Below are 14,386 nucleotides of genomic sequence, written 5' to 3'. Positions count from 1 at the left end.
ACAATGATAGACATATCAGTTAAGATGAAATCAATGTCTATTGTTTTCCCCCTATTTAAGGACGTTAGTAAGTATTATCTTTCTGCATTCGTCCTTCATAAACCTCTCATAATCTAGGTTTAATATTTCTTACCTTGCATTCTTCGAATTTGTTTCAAAATTCTTCAAATAATTACATATATATTTTCCAAACTCATACACGTTTTTGTTAGTATGCCACGAACATCCTTTTATAAAAGAAAATTTATTTAATGATTTATTACGCATTGCAAAATCTCATAATCATTGTTTTTGGTAGGTAGAATGCCCTAAAGGTCTATATGAGATTTCATCAATAATTGCAATAAAAAAGATCTTTATAGTAGATAAAATTAAATTGTAGTATTATAACAATTGTTTTAAGGATATAAAAAGAGTACGGAAAAATATTGATAATTTTTTTATAATTTTAAAAGATAATGCTAGTAATTAAGTTGTATGTATACAATAATTTAAACATACATATTTTTATTACGTATACATAAAAATTAATTATTTAGATCAAAATGTTTACTTTTATTTAAAATTTTGATAAATTACAAAATATTATTAGAGAAAATTAAATGATAAACTTTTGTTAACTGTAATTATGGTGCAAATTTACGTAAAGTTACGCATTAAGATGTGGATTTTGTTTTTTTTTAAAATCATTCTCAACTCAACCTATATTTACTAATTTCAAAACATAAAGTTTTACTTACTTCTATAATGCTAGAATCAACCTATATTTATACAAAGATAATATAGTCATTTGCAATGGAGACTACAACTATAAACAACTTTTAAAATAACCCGACGAGGTTTTAGTTTAAGATTACAGTGTCTAAAATATTTCTGTTGTAAAGATCTAAAATAATAATGCATTGTCGCTGTTCTAAAGGCATTAAGAGGTTAAAAATAAGCTTTAAGAAAGAAGAATTAAAAGATTAAGACGAACAATGGAACGTAGAAGTTATGTTTAAGACGTGCTCTAGACTTTTGCAAGCTTAGATTTATTTGATACTGTCACTCCCCTTTCATTCATCTACAACATTTACAAACTAATGCGCGCTAATCTTTTCATAAAAACTAGTTCAATTAGTTTACATCTTGCTTTGGCAGACAATTCAACTCCTATGTTATCCTGTGGTAAATATCTTTCGATTATAATAAAATAATTTAATCTAAAAGAAACTTTAAATGGGTTTAAATTAAGATAAATGTATTACGAATTTATTATTTTTAGTGAATTGGTAAAAATATAAATACTTGAATGGTCATTTAACCTACATATTTTTAATAATTGATAATATATGCTAACAACTAATTAACATTAAACTTAAATTAAGTAAAGTATAGGTAAATTGGTAGAAGTATATATCTGGGAATCAATATAATCAAGATGGAAGTCAAATCCAATTCCGCTCTTACAGCAATTTCTGATTCCTAACATTTATCGATAATGTTCTGCAACCGGAACATTATCGATATTCTGGTTTATATGCTTGTTGACTAGATATTAAAATTACTGTGCAAGATGAGTTATCATACAAAAGCTGTCTTAAAAAAAAAGCAATAAATAGGCGTTGCCCAGCTGCTAGAACAAAAGTCTTTCTAATTATCACTCACGTATTCGAACGATCGACACGGTTCAGGGTTTCCTCCCTCTAAAATAGGATCGATAAATATGAATTATAAAAAAAAACACATAAGCTATATTCTGATAATTATAACTTCACACTGTAATAACTTACATTTCAGTCAAATAATTACTGATTGATTTTTTTTAATCCTCCTCCCAAACGGGGCGGAGTTCATACCCACTGCTAACAATGCTTGGAATGCGTAGGCCTTAAATGATTTTCTGTCTTCTGCTCTTAGACTGCTTTGTAAAATATTGCAAGGAAAAAAACCTTTCAGAATTAAAGAGCGTGCAATTAAAATTGGGAGATTTAATCATATTTGGAATTTTTTAATGCTTGAATAATAATTAATGTATTATATAGTTAATTCAATTTTAATCACTCACCTGCCCATAACATAAATACAGAATATTGCAGATGGAGAATGTATATCCCAAATAAAAATTTGCTATTCACCATTGAATATGTCTTCATTGGAATCAGTGAAGCGAGCAGTTGCATACAACCCATTGCTTATATCCCGAGCGAGTATATTTTCCCCATTATATTGACTGTCAGTTATTACAGGACATGTCCTGTAGACATTTACTGATTCACTGAACCGTATAATATCTATAGACGGGGAAAGCTATTCATTACAAAAATGCTCTTAGAGAGATATTGCGGAATCGGCAAGATAGACCCATACTTCTCAGGTATCGAAAAAGTAAAAAAAAAAAAAAAAAAAACTTCCTCTTTCTTCAGATGATAAACAAGCTAATAGACATTGAAAGGAATAGTCTAACAAATAGAGTACACGGGAGGAGTTACCCATTCTGAAGTCGACCATATTCATCTTTCTCACTCTAGTTTCTGTGGTTTTTTTTATTTATAAAGATTTGGAAGAAACCTCATTCGATAAAGCTAGATAATGAGCATATTCACTTGTATAGATCTATAGATATTTTCAGAAACTCTACACCGAAATTCTAATTGCTTTCAATGACCGAATCTTCAAAGGAAGCAAGTGGCAAAAACGAGTTTATTTAATTTAATATTCGCGAAACGCTTTTTGAATTGACATTATAAAAGTATCCATTTTAAAATATCGAAGAGTATCGAATGATTATACAAGATGACCCTTGAAAAAGCTTACTAGGAGAAGTGTCATCAATGTCTCTTTTAAGTAAGTTCTCAATGAAAATTCTTTATGATGAATAATTTTTTTTTTATAAGTAATTTATTGAATACAGAATGTAATATTTATGTACGACGATTATTACACTCTATATTTAAGAAATATACAGTTAAATTGAAATTTCATTTTCCATTAAAACCCGGACAAACTCGTATAATCGTCAGGAGCATTTATTTTTTCTATTGTTGCGGTTAATTGATAATAATTATGGAAATGGCTGTTTTTAAAAGATTTCCTTTTTAGATTTATAAAAGATAACTATCTGTTTATAATATTAAATGTAAACTAGAGAAATTTGAGATCCAATTTCAATTTTGTAATATTAATATAGCTAATAGTTGAAGAGTTTATATCGATAATTAGCTTTAATCCCATAAAAAGCAGTTTTTTTTTAATTATAAGACCATTTACAGTTCGAAATGTTATTTGATTCTTATTCGACATTATTAAGTTCAATTTATTATTATTATTATTATTATAAAAAATTCTATACATACATACATACGTACTCATTTATATAAGATAGAATTTTGCGAAGTGTAAATAAAAACGTACGCTATTAGCGAAATGAATAATTAGAACTTAATGATCTAAAGAAGGAAGAATTTTTTGATCATCATTATTAATCAGTTTTAGTATTTCTCGATTAATAATGTTGCGTTGTGTTGTGTGTAATGTTTATAATGTAATGTTGTGTTATGTTGTGTAATGTTGTGTTTACAGAAAGCTTAAACTTCAATTATTAACTGCAGGTTAAGTTCCTTCCTATAGGTTTATAAATTAATTTTCCTTTGCCGAGATGGAACCCATTGGACATCTCAAGTCGCGTTCCATCAACCGGAATTATCAACAATATTCCAGATCAGCATTACATCCGTCTACATGGCCATTACTCGGACAATGGCAGCTCTGAGGTAGATGTCCGCCTGCTGGCCAGATGGTGCACAAGATGTCGCTCGCTTTATGATTGATTCATCTCTCTGTCACCACTGTGACGTGGTGCAGGGACCCAGTCATGCCGTCATTATGACCTGCTAATAATCAGATCGTCTTGTCTCTTTAGCTGCTCTAACGCCAATACACTATTTGAGTTATGAGAATGGAATGTTTTGTTTTCTCGATTCGAGTAGAAATCAAATATTTATTCAACGCTTTTTAAAAAAAATATTCAAAATATATAATTATGAAAGGTAAGCCTCCAATATAATTTATTATCGATTAGATAATATTGATAATACTTTTTATGACATAACTTTGTAAGGCTAGAATTTTATTTTTTTTTTAAATTAAAAACGAAAATAAGATTAAAGAATAGATTTTTTTTTATTATTATTTTTCAATGGATGAAGAAATTAGGCCATGTTGTTTTGCTTTTTAATTGAATATATATATATATATATAGGCTATATGTATATATATATTCAATTAATAATAACTTATATATATATATAATATTTTTTTTTATCTTGACAACCATTTCGATTCGAGTTTGTATGTGCTGAAATAAGTGTAATGTGATCTTACCGAGTGCAATTTAAAGTTTTTCTGTATTTTCGAAAATATGATATGTTTTGTTTCATGTGAAAGAAGAAATGTATAAATGTTCTGACGTCTACTTTCATTGATTTTATAAGGTTTTCTTACCGACAAGATCGATATGTTTTTGGTCGGTATAGATATACTTGATATCGAATCGAAGCATGTTTGGTTTTGTTAAGCTGTTTATTGAATTGCGTGTCTCCTTTTCAATTTAAGAAAGGAGGGGTAAAATACTTAAATAAATATGCAACCGGCACTTCTCAATCAAAACATTCTTTCGCTCCATACGATTTTATTTTATAGAGCCGATCATTTTTATCGTATGTATTTTTCTCATTTACTTCGACTGATCAATTTATTTATTGTCAGACACGGCGTTTTATCGATTGCCAAAATCACCCGTTTGGCTGTAGCAGTTCTAATATTAAATATGGAGGAATCAAAACATGATTATTTAAGTAACGTAACGTTTATCGAGACGATTTATTTGAAAAAGCTGCAGTGGAAATTATACTTCGTGATATCGTGAGTGCAAACGAGTTTCGCTACAGCTCCGAAATAAAAACACTTCGTTTATTAAATCGATATAGGGCCTAGATTGTCTCTAGCCAGTTACTTAACGATACGAAACGTTCCGATTGCGGCAGTTTCTTTCGAAGAAAGCTTCTCAGACACTCCATCGTTTACGTCTCAGTGCTTGCACCACCTGTGGAAGTCGTTTATAAAAATCTGCAGACCAAGAGGAAAAGAGAAGGAAGTGTGAGACACATTATTTATCACTTCCATTCATAGGTGACGGTGTGGCTTTCTGGTTCGGTTTGTGGGTTCGGATACAGCGTGATTAACAGGGACTCAGTTTACAGATAAACCCGACTCAACCGTTCCAGCATAAGAAACAGATTTACCATCTGCTGCAGCTTTCTAATTGTGTACTCGACTTTAATAACGCAATTAAGTAACGGTTTCTATAAACCTTCCCGTATGTTACGTTTCGTTTTACTTAAACAGCAAGAAAATAGTCTCTCTCTAATTAAATTTTTAAAATATAATACGCTTTATTAACTGATACTTCTTAAGAGAAAATATCTTACCAAGTATCTCTTATTACCGAGGAAACTAAATTTTGCCACTTAGATTTTTGTAATACTGTATGTCGATTTTTAGTGATGAGAAAGATTTACGAGAATGATAAATATGTCGTTTATTTATTTATTTGTTTTGTTTTATTACTCATTGTTCCATCTTTTGGAAAAAAATGAATATGTTTTTGTGCTTAAAAAAGTCGTTAGTGGCAATCTTGAATAGAAACATTTTGTTGAATTTATTTACTTTCATTAAACTTTAGATAAATTGTGGTATGGAAATTGTTTGTAAAATTATTACAAAATTAATTTAATAAAAATAAATACGATTTATTAATTCTTTTATTGAAATGCTACTCAAGAGTATAAGTTATTTATAAAAGTAAAAGAAAAAACAATTCTTATGACAGTTTTCTTTATGGAAAAATCTCTACTAAATTTAAAACAACCTTGAAAATATTACTTGTAATTTTCAATTTAATCCCATTTACAAAGGCAATTTAATTTGGTTGAACGTAAGAAATGTTTTGATTGTAAAATATTGAAAGGAAAAAAAGGGAGTTAAATAATGAAATTGGCTTAGACATCATTTTGCATCTTTCACGCACTTATTGTAAAATCAAATATTCGTTTATTTCATTAACGAAAAACGTTGCAAGTGTATATGTTTTATCAAAGATTTTGGTAGAATTTGCGGTTATTTATCTGGAAATAACATGCAGAAAAGTTAACTGCAGTATTTACAATATTAAAAATAATGTAGGGGAAAAAGACCTTATCAAGGTAGCGAGGTGGAGAATGTTGTATAGAGCGAAGTTATCCGAACCCAATAGAGAGAAATAATAGCAAGGACGGACACTTCAAGACACAGTTAATAGGAGCTTCTGTGCTAGCTTTTCTTAAATCTCCAACGACTAACATTTTACGGTAGGTTCTCTTATCTCACAGCTTTTGTTCCGAAGTTTGTTAGCTTAGCAACCTGTTGGAAAGTACTTATATGCCCGAAAGGTGCCTTTTTTTACTGTTTGGTAAAGAACCGCCCGCGGACTGATTCTCATACTATCTCTTCGTGACCTGCAAAGGAATAGACGATGCTTAGAAAAGGTGGGTGAGTCGCTACAACGTGGTTACCCTAGCAACCGCTGAGCTAAAAGAGCTTCTTCGGTAGCGAGCAGATGAAGTGTGTCATTGCATGAGAGCGTGGAATATAAATCTTGCTTGTTTCTCTGTTTCTGACAGTTTGAAAGCTGGTGGAATATCTACCGCTGGTCGACTTCTTACTTCTTCGTCCTGTCTTTGCCTCGAATTGTAATGAATACATCGATAAAAGATAGGCAGATGTCTGTTCCGATGATGTATTATTGTTGCTACATATATATTCTAATGCCGAATGTTGTCATTTCTTTCCACGATTTCTGAAATAAAAATAAAAGTAAATTCATATCTTAGACAAAAGCCGTATTCGACTAGAGACTTTCTTCATTTTTGTTTTGCTGGTACGCCATAAATAATTTATGACGACTTTTATTCACTTAGTTTACTTTTGATACCATAAATTCTCGTTTTTGATAAGTTTTTCATCATCCAACTTATGATTGTTTTTGATTTATCTATCTGGTCAATCGGACGATATACTTAAAATTATTAAAAAGGAAAAAACTATTGGAAAAGTATAACATATCTCTTTGATCATTGTTTACTTTATATTTTTATCTGAATATTGCTTAGTTTTAAACTATTCGAATTTTAGTAAGGGGGAGTTTTTAAACTCTAGGGAGGATATATCTGACTGAAACAAAACTATTTCCTGTCCCAGGCCAAGACCGAAGTGGTTTTCATTTTCCCCGATCCTCCCATCGTTTCTACTAATTATAGCGAAGAATGCCACTAAAGTAAGTTAATTTTGGAGCAATGTTGATTCGTTCTAAGTTATTTTCCTTTAAGAGTAGATTCTTTTCTGGAAATACCTCACACTTCAACGCTCTTAATGAGTTAGTGACAATGGTGGGCGGGCCGGTCTCCACAACTGAAATAAATTTATAAAAACAGTTGTAGACTCGCTTTCTCTGTTATTTTTCTCCTTTGCTCATTCCATTGTTCTCTGATAACTTAAAAGACTACTATTGTCACACATCACAGACAACGCACCGCTAATGGGATAATTCATTGCAGTTTCTCCTCTAATGATTTAAGAAGACCCACTAAGAGGTCGCATTTTTGCCGTCTGCTGGCATTTAGCTGCGGATAGGTAGATTTTATAAATAGAACAGATCTATTCAGGTGTAAAGTTTGCTAATTTATCTCGGTCTAGCATTTCTTTTCGTAGAATAAACCAGTAGTTTATATCTATAGCTCTGTAAAGTCTGAGTATCGATTGTTTTAGGCCTATTATGTATAGAGACAGCTTGTTTATTAATTTTTTACTCGGATAGAATTATGTTTCAACGTTATTTGAAGATGGGAATTAGGTTTAAGAAGAGCTTTATTTGACACAATCGAGGACCTCTTATCGGAGTGCAGGCCCAGAAAGTAAATAGTTTGGTAATCAAAGCCCCACCCTCTCTTTACGGTTAAATCGGGGGCGTTACCCAACCTATTTGTCCGGCGCAGCGATTGGCTTGTCTGACAACTTCTCTTTGAACATGCCAGACCCGTAAAACATATTTCGATAATAATTTTTAACCCGACTTCTACCCACGCTCTAAGACATATGAAGATTAATGATGTCTGATGTCACATGCGGTCTTTAGTAGCGGACGTCAACCATCGCGTTGCCTGGCAACCGGCATACAAAACGCGTGCTGATTCGTGTTTTTAAGAGTTACCTTGACAACCGTTTCTTAGCATGTAAGAAACGTTTCGTGGCACAAATTAATTACCAAGCTTAGGACCATATCGGTCAAAGAACCGAATGGAGTTTACGACTTTCTAAAAGAAATTTTCCAAATTTTTCTCCCTTCCGTTAATTGGAATTCGAAGAATGGATATAATGATGATACTTGGTAGTACGTGCCTTTTCAATTTTTGTTCTTCGCATTATCTGGGTCATGAGGTTCGTAAGATTACTACATAGTCTACATCGGAACAATTCGATGATGAGATCGTCATTTGGGACAGACGTGACTGTACTAGCATTAGATAGGGCTTTAATGGTAATGATGATCGAGTTGTATGCTTAAATGTTAAATTACTAACCAGTTGTCTACTTAACCTCAATTTTTATCTGTTCACCTCTTTGTACTTACTTTATTCGACTGTAAGTGGATTCTTGACGTTGAAACGGTTGAAGCGTAAGTGACTCGAGTACGGTAATGCTACTAAAGACGATCTAAACTTTAAATTAAACGAGAGTTGTGTCGAATGGATATGCGAGCACATAGTACGGTGTCTGGCAGTTATCGAGTCACATTGAGGTCAGAAAGGTAGTTCTGGTCACCAAGGCAACTCGCTGAAACACGTGACTGGCAGTATTTTGGATTAGCCGTTGCGAAAACGTGACTTCTAACGGTTGGGTGTTATTGATTTGCCGACACTATAAACTGTTATTAAATCTGCTTTACTAGTCATAGGTCAAGTAGTTCGGAAAGCATTTAGGGTGACGGAAGGTTGCGTTTTAATTACACAGTTGGAGCTAAGAACTTAGTTATCCTTACTTTCCAATTGATGCGCTTTGCAATGTGTGATTGTGTTGTTTGCGTGCAGATAGGATTAATTGAACGCTGGAGTGATTATTTTTCCTTACGTCGGTCACACTTTATGTAAAAGAGGGTGAGAAAGTTAATGAAGAAGATCACGCAAACGAATTAAGAGTAGATAATGTGTGAGAATGAAAGGGTGCCTTAATTGAATAAAAGTTTGCTACGGTGTTAACTTCTGTTTATAAAATGAAGTCGAGAGAATATAAATAACGTAATTCGTAATAATATAAGACTATGCTTTATATTTAAAGGAAATTAAAATTTTAACAATTTATACAAATATATAGAGACATAAAAGGAATTATTAAATGATCAAATGTATCTTAATACTTTTCACGAATTTATAAACCTGTTTGTATTTGGTAAAAGTTTAAAATTGGATGGAAGTTATAAATTCGAAAAGAAATTGCCCAACCGAAATCAATTTTTAAAATGGAACTGCCTTTTTTTCTCTGTTGTAGATTTTAGGCAAATCTACACGGGCGTATTATTCAAAAGTCAACACTTGATGAAAATAAAGGAAGGCTATTTTCTGTAGTGTTGGGTCTGCAGTAAAACTGACCGCCAGAGTCCCTACGCCGCTTGTCAGTCCTTGATTGATTGAAGTGCTGGAGGACTGACGTCATCAAGCTGAGCTCTCTCATGCATGTTTCAAGAGGAGTTAGAGCGATTGCTTTGTTGTAAAGATCGATGAAGGGACGAAGAAGTTGCCGAGAAGAATTGAAGCAAATTAAAAACATCTAACTCCACTGACAGCTTTGTTGTTTGCAGAATTGTTGTTTTTTTTATTTTTTAAAAAAAGAAATAATCCTAATGAAAACACTCAAAACACCAGAGAATATTTATTTTTTAGCAGTTTGCTTTAAATAAATAAATATAACATACCAACTAATACGAAAATATCACGAAAGATTCTAATAAAAAAGCAAAGTATCTATATACATTTGTGCTTTAATAAATTATATATATATATATATATATAAAAAGATTCGTTTCCACTTTCGATGTAATCTATTTTTTTACACATATATTTTTTGCATTACAGATGAATAATGCTGTTTTGTCTTATGCCTATCAATTTATGCAGATAAACGCAGTTTGTCTTAGGCCTATAGGGCCTATAACTTATATCAATTTATAGACAATGCTATAATTCAAAATTTTCTTTTTGGGAAAACATATAGCCTATAAGCTATAAAGGAATTATTGTTTAGATTTATTTATTATCGTTATAAAAATATATATAATAAATCATCCAAGAAAGAAAATAAGAATATAATTTTATTTTTATCAAAGAAAAATTGGAAAAATAATTTCAAACTACATGATTTATATTTATGGAAGCGAGCGTAAAAAGTAAATTGCTACTTTTAATATATTAAAAAATATGCATTTGCTTATACAAATATAGCCTATATACATTGAAAATTACAATTTAAATTGTCAAAAATTGAAAAATTTTAAACAAAAATATTATTTATTTATTTTATACTAAATGAAAAAATATAATTTAGCTTAATAATTTAATTAATTAGTTAAATATACTTTAATAATTATAATTTTAATAGCAATTTAATTAAAAAGAAACGTTACAGATCATAAGAGGACATAAATAACAGTGTAGAATATACAAAATATTTTCTTTGTTTTAAATTTAAATAAATTTCAGATTTATATAAAACCATTTATTATTATTATCATCATATTTCTTAGAGAAAGCGCATTCTTGGCTTCAATTTCCTTTAATTATCTTATCTTTTAAAAATGTATTATCCAGTTTTTTTTTATTTGTTTCTTTTGTAATGATTCAAGATTAGATTCTTGACTAAATACTATTTAATTTGTGTCAAAAATCATCCCGTTGAGGTTATTATATGAAAGAGACCAAGTAGAGACTATGGAAAGATAAGCCAATTGTTAAAAGAAAATTGGTGTCTGGAGGGAAAAAGTCAACGAAGAATCTGTTAGTAGACTTCCTCTCACAGGGGCCACACCCCACTCATTTCTGTATAATTGGAGTCATTAAGTATGTCTAGTAATAATCCAGCTTGAAATATTCTTTTGCTGCGATCTTCGTTCATATAACTTATTTACTACTATTCTAAGAATCAACTCTTTAAATTCTTATGCTTCGAAAAACTGGATCAGATTTTAACCTATGACTCCTTAACGCCTACGCCAGTACTTTCATTTTATCTATTTTTTTCTTTAATATAATATTCTCGTACTTGTTACGGAACTTAAAGATATCAGTTAACGAATGGTAGGTACTTTGCATGATTAAATGAAATTTCAATCATTCGAATATAATTTTAACTTAAAAATACCGATAAAATGAACGGCAGTAAAATTGGAAAAAATCTGAAATTTTTTAAACTCATCTTTCTTGTTTGATGATAACCTCTGTAATGATTTATCTACGAAGACACGGCCTATAAGAATAAGACGATTTTTAAAAATCTTTAGAGATATCTTTCAAATTTCGCTTTCAATTAAAAATTTAAAAGTAGAAATAGTCATTTATTAGATTAAATTTTACATCGTATTTAGTAAATGGAGCTTGGTCGAGTTTATTGATGAAATACTTTCAGTTATCACATAATCTTTTCGCTCTCTGTAACTGTCGCGAAATCTTCGAATTGAGTTTCCAAGTTTAATTTCAACTGATCGAAATTGGTCTCTCGTACTTTTGGAACTTTTAGAGAACTTTTCATTGCTAGTAATCGAAATTAAAAAAAAAAGGAAGAGGAAAACTCAATCAACTTTACAACGCAATTTCGATTAATAAAACGTTTTTCTAAATTCTTTTATACGACGATAATTAATTTTTTTTAGTTCAAGGTTTTGGATAAGAAGTCTTTCTGGATAATTTTGAGATAAAATTTCACATTCTGACGTATAACTCTTTCATTCTGTATTATCTTCTATACTCGAAGGAGGATTACTTTTAAGAGTTTCGTTCAAGTTAGTATTACATATGCATTGTTTGGACTTTGGAAAAGTCTTGTTCAAGTTGTTTTCAATACGATAAATCTTTAATATTAGCAGAACTTTACGTTAAACTTTCATTCAGTTAGAATAATTTTTACAATAAATCTTTCCTTCTTGAAAACAAAGAGATGATGATGATGATGATGGGTGGTGTGTAGGGCTTAATAACTAGGATGGTATTGTTTAAAGATTTTTTTTCATACAGATTAGAGAAAGTAATTTTCTTAAATAGCTTCTTAAGCAATGTTGCAGAGACGACCTTGATTTTAGGCCTTGACCTTTTTATTAATGTTAAGTAAAGTTCTTATTGATAAAGAATTTTATGTATGAACATTTATATCTCGAAGCACTTTTTTTTTAAAACTCCAAGTTTAATATTCTTTCAAAAGTTTTAATCAAAATCAATATCTTCAGTTAGTGGTAATCTGAATTTTTCCATTTAAAAAATCTCTCACTTTTAAAGATCTTGTAACAGATACCAAAGACATTTCAATAATTTATGCAAATTGAACAAATAGCTTACAAGTTTTTGAAATGATTTTTAAAAATTTTTTATCGTATAATGAAATTCTTATAACAATAAAAACTGCTATCGTGATTATGTAAATTAATTTAGCTTCTTACATTTTGAGAATCAGCATTTCTTCTTCTATGAAATCAGATAAATTAATCCCCTAAAAACACTTATTAAAATTGCTCAAAGGGTTTAAGATGAAATAATTATTAATAAATTATTTTAATGAGCATTAAATATTTTAATAATAATAATAATAATGGTAAAAAATATTAATAATGAAATAATTAGTTGAAAAATAATTTGTCGGAATGCCAAAACTTTATTTTTTTAAACCATGATAAAATCTTACTGTTAATACTTTTTATTGATTTATAAAGATATTAGCGAATTCATTAACTTTATAAAAAGAAAATGTTTTTATAAAAATGCTAATGAAATAAAATGATTTAGATATAAAGAAAACAGATAACGATTAAGTTTTTGTTTTTAAAGGAATTTAATGTAGTGAATTTTTCATAAGAGATAACTTATGTAATATATATATTTTTTTCTTTTCTTTTTGTATTTATCTCATTAAAACTTGTATTAAAATCCGAATATTTTGAATGAAAAAGTTTAGTTCATTTCTTAAAGTATAATGCAGGTATCTTTTACTTTTGTTATTAAATAAGAGGAAATTCAACAGGAAAAACAGGGAAAGAATATATGAAAATATTGTTTGTAAGTCGATAAAATTGTCTAAACGTTACCTGAAAAAGAATTATTCAATTAGAAAATTGTCGTAACAGTTATAAAATTGATTGTTATCTTTCTTAGTGTCGAAGTTCCAATTGTTTGTGGACACGTATTAATTTTTTTCTTCCTAGCCAGTGTTCCCCATCACTCTTAGCAAAAGACTGTTTTTAGGAAGATGAAACGATCCGTTTAAAGGAACAATTACAATAGCAACATTTCCTCAACGTCTTTTCCCAACTTTGATCTTCTAGGTCAGAGACCTGTTATTCTTCGACAATAGAATAGTAGAGAAGAAGTTGTTCTCATTCCAAGAACCACTGGGCCGAGCAGTTTTCGACTGACGAAATGGTCTCACCATTAATGGTTCGACTCTTTTCTTGTTTTATTTGAACCGATTTAAGAGAATGTATGTCTACTACGTTTAGTAAGTTTGAAACATTGTTAGAAATCTCTTGACGAGAATTTTGGGAGTAGATAAATTTGTCGAAAGAATCTTTATTTTAACAATAGATTGAATTGTAACCGATAAAAAACATCAATTTAACGAGTTCTCATCTTTATATATAGGCTATATAATCTGTAGTAAAAAAATTCCCTACCATTTTTTTTACTGGAAAGTTTTAAATGGATTTTTTGTGGAAGTTTGCAATTTTTAATGAAAATATGTAACCTAACGCGTAAAGAATTTAATGGGAGAAAGTTATTATTTTTTTTAAACTAGAGATTTTTGTACGTTTTAAAATAAAATAAATTAATTATTTAAAGTTCATCGACCGTAAAAGTGTGTAATGATTTATTTTTAATGAATCTAATGTATTTTATAAAATTGAATTGAACATTTTTTAAAGCCGAAAGTAAAATCTTGAAGTATATACATGACTGATAAAGAATAAAGAAATAACTGCTGCAGCTGTGTTTTTATAGGCTTTTCTTGTTTATTTATTGACTTTCATTTTCTCTTTTAGCTTGGTTTATATAGAAAACGG

At 29.8% G+C, this 14,386-nt stretch overlaps 1 protein-coding gene across 1 annotated transcript in view; it reads left to right on the top strand.

The window, feature by feature from the left end:
• LOC111626676 (plexin-B-like) overlaps positions 1-14,386 on the top strand; it is a 127,112-nt gene that overhangs the window by 19,718 nt on the left and 93,008 nt on the right. The window lies entirely within an intron of this gene.

Source organism: Centruroides sculpturatus, unplaced genomic scaffold, assembly GCF_000671375.1.
Source record: "Centruroides sculpturatus isolate CEXI.00-Female unplaced genomic scaffold, Cexi_2.0 scaffold580, whole genome shotgun sequence".
Taxonomy (NCBI): domain Eukaryota; kingdom Metazoa; phylum Arthropoda; class Arachnida; order Scorpiones; family Buthidae; genus Centruroides; species Centruroides sculpturatus.
The sequence above is the reverse complement of the archived record's forward strand: the minus strand, read 5'-3'. Positions and strand labels throughout refer to the sequence as shown.